The 13295-nt window shown below is 45.7% G+C and overlaps 1 protein-coding gene across 4 annotated transcripts in view; it reads right to left on the reverse strand.

The window, feature by feature from the left end:
• Positions 1 to 13295, reverse strand: part of FOXRED1 (FAD dependent oxidoreductase domain containing 1) — a 108233-nt gene that overhangs the window by 9603 nt on the left and 85335 nt on the right. For 3 of the 4 annotated variants that reach the window (XR_015296673.1, XR_015296672.1, XM_086927622.1), the window contains one exon: positions 2760 to 2856. The exons of the other annotated variant lie outside the window; for it this stretch is intronic. The gene's annotated coding sequence lies outside the window, so the exon portion shown is untranslated. The remainder of the gene's footprint in view (positions 1 to 2759; positions 2857 to 13295) is intronic. 4 annotated transcript variants of the gene reach the window in all.

Raw genomic sequence — 13295 nt, forward strand, 5'->3', positions numbered from 1 at the left:
CTCTAGATTTCCACATTTCATTTTCCCAGAGGCAAACAGAAACTCAAAATGGATACGTTTATAATTCGGAAGCGAAAAGCTGGTGACGATGACGTTTGCGAAGAACAAAATGTAGCAGCTATTGAGCAGACTACCCAAGAATCAACTGAACAGTCTTTCTGTTAGGGCTTTTAGAAGGGGATCACAGGCTGCACTACTAGTAATATAATGCACTTCTATGGAAGGAGCGGTGTGTTGTCCCATACTGCCCTGAGACAGATCAGCTGATCATGAAGGGAGGTTCTTAAGCCTCTAGCGCAATAATGGCGGCGCTTGTCTTTCCTTTCCTACACTCCCTACTTCTGTAGGATTCCTCCTCGTGTCAAGCTGCACTGTTGGTGTTTCGTGCAATTTCTCCTTGATTCAGTAGCGCTCCTCACTCCCTTTCCGCCTTGATTCAGTAGCGCTCCACACTCCCTTTCCGCCTGCCTGATTCCTTTTCGGATTCCCGTAATTGTTCGTTGTGACTCCTGCTTGCTTGCTCCTAGAATCTCTAAGCGTGTCTGTCTTGTGCTTGCTCCTGACACGACCGTCTGTTTATTTAGTGCTCAGGCGAGATTTTTTTTTTTCTGCTCATCGAAACCTCTTTGTAATTGAGGTCAGGGTCCCCGTGAAGGCAACGGGCCGACACGTTTCTTTTTGTTTCCTTTCGTTGTTTGTTTTCCCTCATCTGGAGGAAACTTTATTGAGACATTCGGGCAAACAACGAACAGCGTGTGAGAGACGCTGATCCTTTCCTGTTTAAAGCAAAAAGCTTTCGCGCGTTCTACTGAATTTCCTTTGTCAAGCTGGGACATACCGAATCTTGTATGCCGCTGTAACCTGCCTTCGTGTTCCTTCTGGATTCGAACACGATTATTCTTTTCATTTGGAATCTCCTGTTTGCTACTCAATCCTTATCACCAAATTTTGAGTGGTGTTTACGTCTAACCCTGGTGGAATATATCTGGAGCCTGTTTTATTTTATAAGAGACCAAGTCACTCCTGTTGGATCACCTTTATTGAAGTCCTGCCTAATTAATGTCACGGGTAAGTGTGGGGCAGCACACACATCAGGTCATTTCTATTAAGAACGTTATTTTTTACCTACACAGAATAGAGTGACATTGTTCTATTCTCTTTCTTGTTTCCACTGCAGCTAGTAGCCGCCCACCCTACCTGAATACTCCTCCAGCGGATTGACCACTGACTTGGTCTCTTCCTTTTCTGGGGTTGCCTATCATCCCTGCCTGGTTCCTTGGTGACACAGTGGTGGAGGCAATCTTAGGGAAGGTTGAGGCATTGGCTTCGCTCCTGAGGTATTGGAATTCTGTCTGGAATCACCCGTGAATCCGACACTTTCTCAGTACGTAAGAAGTGTAAAGGGAAAATCGCTAATCCCCGTTTATATAATAAAGCCTATATTGAACTGTGGTTCACATTTTCTGGAAATGAAAACCATCCTTGTCCCCAGTGTTTAGTTTGTGGGGTACTGGCAAATGAAAGTATGGTCCCAAATAAATTAAAACGCCATTTTACCACAAAACACAGCCATTTGTCAGAAAAATTAGTAGAATACTTTATTGAGCTTGCAAAATCTATAAGGAAGCAGTCTGCATCATTCACAAAGAGAATGAAGACATCAGAGAAAGCTCAAAAGGCAAGTTACTTGGTTGCTCAAATAATTGCCAAAAAGACGGAACCACACACTGTTGCCGAAACCACCAAAGGCAATCTTGCTGTGCTATTGTTCGAACAATGTTTGGGCCAGAATTTGAGATTGATGTTAATAAAATCCCTTTGGCTGACAGCACAATTCGAAGACGGATTCAAGATATGTCTGCTAACGTTAAGCTGCAAATGAAGGATATTTTTCAAGACGACAATATGATCTTTACATTGCAATTAGATGAATCAACAGATGTCAGTGGGTTAGCTCAATTACTGGTTTTTATACGTTTCATTCATACCGACAAAATTATTGAGCAATTCCTGTGTTGCTTAGAACTTTCATTGAGAACTTGAGGATATATTTCAAACTTTAGATTGCTTCATGAAGGAAAATAATTTGCGCTGGTTAAATTGTGTTGGGATATGCACGGATGGCGCACCGTCAATGTTTCGCTCAACAAAAGGTTTTATAGCTTTAGCAAAGAAAGAAAATGAAACTATCATATTTGCTCATTGCTTTTTACATCGCGAGGCACTAGTCGCGCAAACCATTGGTAATGAATTAAGGGAAGTAATGGGCAAAGTGATTCAAAGGGTGAATTACATTAAAAGCCGACCTCTTAAATCAAGAATATTTGGTCATATTTGTGAACAAATGGGGGCAAGGTTTAAAAAGCTCCTACTGCACACAGATGTTCGTTAGATCTCAAGAAGTTGTGTCCTTTGTCGTGTATACGAATTGCGTGACATGATGCTTAAACTTTTTGAGGACAATAAGCAGCACGAATTCTGCGGTCTAATTCAAAACAAACTTTGGTGCACAAAATTGGCATATCTTGCTGGCATATTTGAACATTTGAATTTACACCAGTGTGCAAGGAAAAGGAGAAAATATCTTCACAGCAGTAGATAAAATTTGTGGTTTGAGAGACAAAATAAACATTTGGGAAAGGAAAGTGAAAGAAGGCAGTTATGAAATGTTTTCCAAAACAGATGAGGGCCAGATGAAATGTGATATCAGCACGCTGATTGCGGACCATTTAACATTGCTCGGAGAAAGTTTCTCTTACTTTCCAAATGTTGCAATCCAAGACTATGATTGGATCAGAAATCCATTCCTTTCAGCTGCACCTGGGAACTTCTCTCTTACTGAAGAAGAAGAATTAGCTGAAATAAAAAATGATCGAAGTATGTTCATGATGCATTCGGAGTGTGATTTAGTCAGCTTTTAAGTTCGTGTAACAAAAATGCATCCAAACCTAGGTAAAAAAGCGTTAAAATGCTCTTGCAGTTTTCTGATACATACATTTGTGAAGTATCCTTTTCAACAATGACAAACTTCTTTATCAAATATTCAACCAAATATTGCCCAGATGTGTTCAACCTATCAGCCTCATATATCTAAATGAAAAAGTAAGACAAGTGCTGTTGTTTTTATTCACATTTTGTAATTCTTTTGCTATGAGAGACAAAAGAGCAATTTGGAAAAGCAAAGTGAACGGAGGAAATTTTGAAATGTTTTCCAAAACTGCTGAGTGCCGGCTGAAATGTGATATCACTCTACTCATTGTTGACTTTTAACATTGCTCAGAGACAACCTTCATCATTACTTTCCAAATGCTGAAATCCAAGACTATGATTGCATCAGTGTCTTTATCTTATATTCCACCAAATATTGACCAGCTGTGTTAATCTTATCCACCTCATTCATCTCAATAAAATAGTAAGTGCTGTTGTTTTTATTCAAGGTTTTTCATTCTTGCACTTATTTACAAATGTTTACTCATAAAGGACATCATGTTTTGGAAATGTATGTGTGTTATATTACAAATCATACATTTAAAAAAAATCAAGGAACGGTTTTTGTTCGATATGTTGTGTCCCCATACATTTTTATATTTACAATTTCTATGACATATATGTATTTGCCCTTCTCTCGTATATGCAGTTAATTTTAGTTCAAAGTGCTGAATGGAAAACATATGACTCGTCCTATTTTCTGTTGCCTTTTGGCGCGCTGCGCAGAGGAAAGCGGTCCCACCTGAGTTCAATGCGCAGGGACCGGTTGATAAGTTGCATGATTGTTTTATCACTCCTAATTCCCCCTTCCTGAACAGATTTTTGTATAACTCATATTCAGCAAGGCAGCAGGTGGACTTTGTGCCGTAAATCACTAGGGCATGTGTCAATGTGTGCATGATTATATTCTAGTTTCATGCACAAGCCTAACCTTGCTTACACTCAGTTTTGCCAGTCACTTGCTTTATTAGAGCAGATTAACAATTGCTTTTTTAACCTTTCTGCTTTCTCAAATTTGCTTGCAAATGCACCATTTGCCCACTACTTTTTCAAAGATTTCTTGGGGGAGAACCCCCCTTAGGTGAGTCGGGCAGGCTCGCTGCACTGGCTCGCGTTACCGTGTCCCTGGGAAATTTTGCACAAAAAGGTGTGTCACCAACAAGAAAAGTTTGGAAAGCTGTGCACTATGCCATGCCACGATCCAGTATGCTAGGGAGTTAGGCGTTGCTGAGGCATGTGTATCATGCATGTCAGCGGGGTCCCTACAGACACATGTCCACTTCACACCCTATCAGACCTATGTTTCCACTTAAAATTGCTACATGTAATGTGAGGGGCAGGCATTCGCCATCACGCAGGTATCAGATATATTCATATCTCAAATGGCACCATATACAAGTAGCTCTTTTACAAGAGGCTCACCTGGTCGCCACGGAAACTCAATGTTTACACCGCCGATGGTGTGGCCAATTGTACGCCACAGGGTATTTGGATTTTGCACGAGGCACACTGATCTGGGTACGGCCAGGGGTCCCGTTTAAACTTATGCAATCATTGGTGGACACAGAGAGCAGATATGTTGCAATCAGGGACACCCTAGATGGTCTGCAGGTTGTACTTGCATCACTATACGCTCCCAACACAGAACAGGCTGCCTTTCTTGACAACCTATTGCGCGTCTTGGCGCGGTGGCACGACATCCCAATGTTCTTGGGTGGAGACTACAATAGTGTGCTAGACGTATCACTGGACCGTTCTTTCCCAACCCTACCAGGTATGCGCACGCAAAATGCCATGAAGGCATTAGTTCGCTGGGCGACACAATGGCGCCTGAGAGACGCATGGCGACATCGCCACCCCTACGACAGGGTATACTCCTACTACTCGGGTGCCCATGACCTGCATGTGCAGTTGGACCGCTACATGCTTTCGGTGGAGCTATTCACACATATCACTGCAGTTTATTACCTGGGCAGGACACATTCGGACCACAATCCCCATGTATTAGAAGTGTCATGGGAACATCCCCGCCTGCCATTCCAACCTGGCAGTTACAACCAAATATGCTGTTGAACGCACCCTTTCATACTCTGCTGGCCACTAATATAATTCAATACTTTGAAGAAAATACTGGCACGGGTGCGACAACGCAGACGGAATGGGACGCTTTTAAAGTGGTGATCAGGGGCGATTGCCTCTGTGCACAAGCTGGTATGAGGAGGCAGTTGGAAGCTGAACTCACACGCCTTGAACGTGAACTGCTCCTTGGCGAGGAGGAGGCGCTAGAGGGAAATGCTATGTCCTTAGAGAGAGACAAAGAGAAACACTCCAGGTTGCTTGAACGGCTTCGTAACCTGAACTATGCGGCGCACTCAGCACGCACCCACCATATGGGAGACAGACCTGGCAAGTTGCTGTTGTGGCTGATACGGCAAGATTCAGTCTCTGTGCCTGTGATATCCATACAGGACACGCTGGGCGTCATGATGCACACCCAGAGTGATATACACCACTCTTTTGTGGAACATTATTGTACAATGTATAGATCCTGTCTATTAGCCACAGATGCGACAATACGGGACTTTCTCTCTACCTTAACACTGCCGCAACTAGCAGAAGACCAACAGGAAGAACTGAGTGCTCCCCTATTGCCAGAGGAAATGAGAGATAGTATTTTCTCCCTTTTGAACGGCAAATCTCCGGGCCCGGACGGATTACTGGCTGAATTTTACAAAGCCTACCCAGATATACTGATACCAGAGTTGCTGCGGGTATATGCACTAGATGACTCGGAGCTTACACCTAGGCAGAATGAGGCACTACTGATCTCCCTCTTAAAGCCTGGCAGAGACCCTGAGCTGTTGGGCTCCTACCGTCCATTGGCTCTGTTGAACACAGACTATAAAATACTGGCCTCCACCCTAGCCAGACGGATAGCTTCGTTTGTGCTGACTCTGGTACACAACAATCAGAACGGATTTGTTCCAACCAGAAATACCTCTCTTAATATTCGTAGACTGTTTAGAGTTCAGCAGTATGCAACAAGGAACTGGCCACAGGACGGCTGTCTGGTGCTTGACCTAGAGAAGGCCTTTGGTTCGTTGGAGTGGTCCTATCTGGCGGCGGTCTTGCGTAAATATGAACTGGGAGACTGAACTGGGAGACGGATATTTACAACTGGTGCAGCTGCTGTATTGGCGCCCCACAGTACGGGTTCGCACGGGTAAGCTAGTTTCTGAAACAATCAGGGTTGGGCGAGGTGCCAGGCAGGGATGCCCCATGTCACCGTTGCTCTTTTCTCTTGCCATGGAGCCTTTAGCGGCTTTTCTCCGAGAGGGTGGCGAGGACTGGGGTATCCCTTTGCAGGATGGTCTCCACACAGTGTCCCTATATGCGGATGACCTGCTGTTGTACATAAGAGACCTGCATGCTGTGCAGCCAGCCATATCCGCGCTGTTCCGTAGCTTCGAGGAGGTGTCGGGCCTCAAGGTGAACTGGGCTCAATCAGGCGCTTACTCCTTCCACGAGGACGTAGCCATGATGGATATAGTCTTCAACAGGACTGCGCGTACTTGGTACCTGACCACGTACAGGTAACTGGGTGTATATATCTACCGCTCCCCTGTGGACATATTGGACGGTAACCTGGTGCGTGCCATTTCCTCCATAAGAGCGCAGATGCAATTCTGGAAAACCCTACCGCTCATAGTGATGAGCCGCGTCACTTTAACCAAAATGATATTACTACCACGACTATTGTATTATTTTGCAAACCTTCCGGTGTATGTCCTGGTACGATTATTTAGGGAGCTAGAGGGATTAACCCGAGGTCTTATCTGGAAGGCAGGGTGGCCCAGGATAGCATTGCAGATATTATACTCAAGGCATCGATATAGACACAAACACAGATTTATAGCATGTTTCACCCACTGGCGAAACTTTCCCGCCAGTCGCACATACATATTGAACTAGCCTATAGATGCTACAGGAGGAGCCTTCAACTCAAGTCTATACTGACTCCCTCTGGAATGAGTCTATATCCTAAAAACTCTCCTCAAGTAATATGAAATATCCTTTCCTGTTTGCATCCAAAGTCTGATTTTGCAATTGATGAAGAATTGTGCAAACATGTATTGCATGTTCAGTTAATGATTGGGAATGTTGCCGATGTAGACCACACAACAGACATTGATAAATTCTAGCAAAACCTCATTAATTAAGCATTGGACGGCTGCAGGGGCATTGTAGTGTCTGAAAGGCATGACCTGGTATTCAAAAATGCCGAATGTAGCACAAAGTGCTGTCTTCATTCATCACTCTCTCTGACTAGATCCCACAGCTCCAACTTCTTATAGATTATTGCACCCTTTACCTTGCACAATAAACTAGAAATTAATGATAAGGGATACAGATTCTAAATTGGGACCTGATTAAGGGTGCAATAGTCTATACTCATCCTTACAAGGCAATTGGAGTTTACAAAACCAAAGAGTGGTGTGATGTGCCGGCCCGTTTGGACTCTAGTGATCCCACATCCTCATGTCGTAGATAATCAGGGACACCCAAAATCTTCCAAGGTGTCTTGGCTTGAAGATATACACCTCTGGCTGTAGCAAGCAGGATTGGGAATGTTATATGGCTGTATGGAGTCTTGTGCTGTTTTTCTGCTCTGTATACCCTTTTTCACAATGAACATGTCTGAATAAAAGAAGAATTTTGAACATACGCTTTGATATCGATCTGAATTGTTTGATTATTTTACATATGACTGTTGTATGGTGCACCTTATCCTAATTTGGGCTTACGGATGGAGTGTAGACAACCCCATCAATACATTTAGCCTTTCTGGGGTTATAACATGAGCTGTACCAGCATTTTGAAGGGTATGTAGCATGCATGCATGTGCTCATGTAAATGTGAAGCCTATAGAGTGAGCCATAAAGCTGGTGTAATATGAGAACTTATTCAATCATTTTCTGATGATCGGGAGTGGAAATGCAGTTGCAGTTAACCCATGTTACATGTCATTTCAGATACATCCAGGGCAAGTGAAGGAGAAGGGGCAATTGTCGGTGGGGACACAGCTGGTCACAGCGGTACGGGTGGGTGATGTCAGACGCTTAAGGACCCAGTGACCACGAGAGTGTGAGGAGGGCATGGAGGACAGCAGCTCAAGCGCTTCATCTAGTGAGTGATCCTCCGGTGGACACTCCGGCGTGGTGGTGGAGCCCCACAGAATCATTATCACCTTCATCCTTGTCCTCCACTCCCAGTTCCATTGTCACCCTCCCTGCTGTTTCCCAAGGAGTTGGCCGTTCCCGCTCCCCTCAGAGGGGAGTAGTCTCCTTCGCTCAAGGCACCTCAGCCCCTGCCCCTGTTAGCCCTGAGTGAGAAGGCTACTGACCTCCTGAGGAGCATTTCTGTAGGTCAGAATGCAGTCCTGAATGACATCCAGGGTAAGGCAACCAGCTGACCCAGATGGTGGCCTACTTAGAAGGCATTCACTCTGCAATGTCTGGCCTACTGAGATCTTTTAAGGCTCTCGCCTCCTTCCTCACGGCTGCGCTCCACCCACCCCTCCTCCTGCCCCTACCCCTACCCCTAACCCATCCATTTTCCCTATTCCCATTTCTATCCCAAGCACACCTAAGCAAGCACACACTTCAAGAGACACAAGCACCACTCACAAACACAAAACATAAAAAACTCAAATATGAATGCATACACCAGACACTCACACCCTTTACCACCCCCAGCATACCCACTGATAACACAGCAACACACACAGACCCCTCCAGACACAACAATACCCAAAGATAACATCAACACACACAGACCCTTCTACAGACACAACCATACCCACAGACAGCACAGCAACACACAGAATCCTCCACAGACACAACCATACCTGCAGACAACACAGCAACACACACAGATCCCTCAAAAACACCATACCCACAAACACAGCAAAAGACACAACCATACCAGAAGACAACACAGCAACACCACTCCACAAACACAACCACAACCAGTAACAGGACCGCAACACACATAGACCCCTCCACAGCAACACACACAGACACCTCCACAGACACAACAATACCTGCAGACTAAACAGCAACATACGCAGACCCCTCCACAGACACAACCATACCTGCAGACAACATAGCAATGCACACAGAGGGCTCCACAACACCAGCACGTCCACAGCACACACAGGCACAAAACACAAATGCTCGGCCACCCATACAACAGACATTAACACAACACACAGTGCAGACAGCAGACATAGCTCACACTTCCACTCCCTCTTCCTTCCAAACCAAACTTCACCCCGAACATCCTACCAGTTTTCCCTGTGATGATGTCTTGTTTGCCCTTGTTCTTAACCCTGTGAAACCCGACCCCCACCCTCCCAAAGTCTCAAAAAGCTCTCCCACAGACAGACTCACACGTTCCACTCCACAGGAGAACACTCCCTAGAACTGTGTCCGAAATCAAAATAAACCAAAAGAAACTCCCAAGGACAAACCCACCCCTTCCACTTCCCACTGCACCCCTGAGAAACAGCATCTCCAACCCCTGAACACAACCCCAAATCCCACAAACCTAAGAAGACCCCTCCGAAGGACAAACCCACCCCTCCTTAAACCTCAGCTGCCCCCTCCCATGTACCATCTACGAGGTGCCTGCTGTGCCCAATGGATGCCCCTTTGTGAGGAAGTTCTCTGGCCAATCTGGTATTCGCCTTGGGCATGTGTGAATTGTATTTCAGATGTCTTGAAAACTTTGCATTTCGCGTGTCTTAGGAAGTTGCTTAAGAAAGGTGTGAATTTTTGTTTGAGGAAGAATATAAACAAGCTTTCAATTAACTCAAAGCTTCCATTAGCAAAGACCCTCTGATATCCCCATTTTGCCATATTGCATATTGTATAGCGTCAGCTGATGCCAGTGGTGAGGGCATTGGTGCTGTACTCTTTCAGATTATCACTGTGTCTGAGAAAACTATGATCTTTGCTTCAAGGCCTTTGTTGTTAGCTGAGAGGCATTACAACACCATAGAGAGGAAAAGGTTGTCTTGATATTGAACATTTAATACAAGAAATCTGAACTAGGGGGAAAAAAAAGATATCTGAAAATCAGTCTGGTGACATGTTCTCACCGCCATGAGACATAACCCAATAAATCCCCCACAAATAGAGCAGGTGTTTGCTTCATATTACCATTCTTTATAAGCAGCTAGGTTGCCATCTCTGGCTGGGTGTAACAACCCTATTGTTTACAACCTAATAATCCCCAGTACTCTCAAATGCAGACCTGCAAAAGTTGACAGTTCCAGGTTGCCAAGATACCACAGGCTCTTAAAACTCTATCTACTGGGAAGACTCGAGACCTCAACACCTTTCTGCTGGGGTCTTCAAGAGACATGCATCCCACTTGACCATCCCCATTTAACAATGTGTTATGAAACCCATGGCATAGGCTCTCTGCCATATCATTTAAGGGATACACTACTTTCTGTAATTCTAAAACCAGGGAACACCTTCTCGATTACTCATATCTACCTATAGCCTTAATTATATTTGAAACAAAGGTCCTCACAAAATATCTTGCCAATAGACTGATTACAGTGATCCGTCGCCTCATACATGATGATTAAATGGATTCAGGCTGCGGTGCGGTATATGCCACTACCTTTGGCAACTAAATATTTCACTCGCCCATTCGGAGAGCTCGGAGGAACCCAGGGCTATGCTCCTTCAACTCAGTACACTGGGCCTTTTAATTCCCTTCAACAACTGGAACATACTCAAGTTTAGCCCATTTTGTAGAGGACTGCTAAGCGGAGTGGGCTGAAGGGCTTAATTTGAGCCGGTGGTTTCTGGTGCTCAGCAGAGGCACTTAGTTGTCAACACCGGCGCTTTTGACAGTCTGCCACACGGTGGCACTGTCTTGCTAATTTAGAGATGACCACAACAACAGATGATTGTTAATCAAATATACATTAAAACTAGCATTATCTGCTGCCCAAACTATTCTTATAGCTTGAGGGGTCTGTAATAGTCCAAATTGTCACACTTGTAGGAGCGTGAGGTTGGTAGTTGTTTTGCAGCTATCAGGGGACAATGTGTGGTGAAAGCTGCAGTGGCCTCCTGACGAGAGCCCTGGCACTTATTGTTTCACAAATAAAGCTCTGTAAAAATTCCCCCACAGGGGATAGTGGCTACAGGATTAGCGTGATCTTGTTGCCTGGCCATGTGGGTTGCGAGTGAGCGGCAGAGACAATGATTCAGAGAGCGGATTGGGGATCGATCTAGCCGCAAGCGATCCTCCCGCTATAAGCAGTGAGCCCTAGTGCCATACTTGGGTGGATCCGACAGCCACAGGAAGTTCTGGATGCCACTGGGACCTGACGCTGGCTGGCACTCAAGGCTACAGCAAGCAGGTTGGCCCAGGTGTCTGCCCAGGCTGGATGGTCCTCTTCCTGTCATGACCAGTGTATTCTACGGATGAGCACCGAACCCTCTGCCCTGGAACCTGCAGTGAGATTAGATGCCGCTGCGGCTTCATGTCTGCCGGTGCAAAGGGCCATGGTAAGCGACGTGGCCCAGCATCTGCGGCATGACCAGGCCGGATGGTTCAAAACTTTCTGCAAGCAAGACACACTGCCAGTGAGCACGGGCCCCTTACCCCATATCCTGAATATATGCAGTGGCGTAACCCGTGATCATTTGGGGATACCTGGGCAGTGGAGTAGAAGGAGCCCAGGGCTGCGATTGAGATTACATTTTGAGAAAGGGGATTGTGAGGCCGGCTGCAGATTGAGGGGATGGCAGGGAGACTGGAAAGAACCAGGGTCCCCCCCCTACTTGTTTCAGACTCTTCAGTTGGAGCACTATGAAATCCGTGACCTTCCCCAAATGTGAGACTTACCAGTTCTCCAGTATTAGGGGTGTCTTTCATAGATTCACATGCTTGAATATTCCCCGTCGTCGGAGTGGGAGTCCCACAGTACATAAAATAGTAGTAAAAAAAAAATCATATATAAAAAAAATATATGTCATAGTAATAATAATAATAATAAAATAGAATTTAATAATAATAATAGAATGCTTGAAAGTACCATAGAACATTATTAACACATAAGGAAGCATTGAGGGAGAATCACTTTACTGGCATATCCATGTCGTTATGATAGTCCAAATTCCAGCCAATCAGGCTGTCGCAACCTCTAGAACCTTCTCCTCAGAAGCTCAGACCCTCAGATTTTCTACCGCACATCATGTGAAGGGAGTCTCCCTGAGCTCTGCTCAGTTTTTTCTTCAACATTTCTACAATCTGCAAGTATTTTTACTTTTCTTCAAAGTAGTCTTTATTTTCAACTCTGCTTCGCCTGTGGAAAGCTTTGCCCTTTTTCTAAGGACCCTCTCTTTATAGTCCTGTTTTTTTTCTGAACTTCAAGTGAGGAGTCACAGGTTCTGTGGAACCCTTTTCTCAAAGGACCTTTGAGAGCGGAGAGGCCCGTCTCCTTCTGTGGCTACAGGAGTTGTAGACGTTCTGTCACCCCTGTATCTGACATGGTGAGTGTTTGTTCTGGGCATGCTAAGTCCTCTCTAAGCTTGGGTGTGGAACTGTGATTCCTTCTTCTTGGCCTCCCAAGGATGAAGTAGGATCCTCTGGACATTGTTCCCCCACGCCTACGGGACCTGGTCTCTTACTGCCACCTTTACACTTGGAAAGTTGCCAGTCCGTCGACGGGCTCGTCGACACGCCCGTCGACGATGAAAGACTCCGTCGTCGTCACTCCGTCGACGAAGACGTTGAGTGTCGACGAGTCTAAAGGCCATTTTCTACTTCTAAGTTTCCGTCGTCGACGGCCTTGTCGTCGACGGTGGCCTCGTCGTCGACGGTGGCTCCGTCGACGACAGTGAGGGCAGTGCCCTCTCGTCTACGGTAGGTTCGTTGACGGTGGCCTCCTCATCGACGGTGGCCTCCTCATCGACGGTGGCTTCATCGTAGACGGTGGCTCCATCGACAGTGAAATATGCCTCGTCGGCGATAAAGCTAGTCGCCGATAAGGCTCGTCGACGGTTGGCCTGTCGACGGTGGCCTCGTCGTAGACGGTGGCTTCGTCGTAGACTGTGGCTCCATGGACGACAGTGAAATCAGCCTCGTTGACGGTAAGACTCGTCGACGATAAGGCCCGTTGACGGTTGTCCTCATCGACAGTTGGCCCGTCGACGGTTGTCCTCGTCGACAGTTGGCCCATTGGCGACAGTCCGCTTCGTCGACAGTGGGCTCGTCGG

Source organism: Lissotriton vulgaris, chromosome 6 (assembly GCF_964263255.1).
Source record: "Lissotriton vulgaris chromosome 6, aLisVul1.2, whole genome shotgun sequence".
Lineage (NCBI taxonomy): Eukaryota > Metazoa > Chordata > Amphibia > Caudata > Salamandridae > Lissotriton > Lissotriton vulgaris.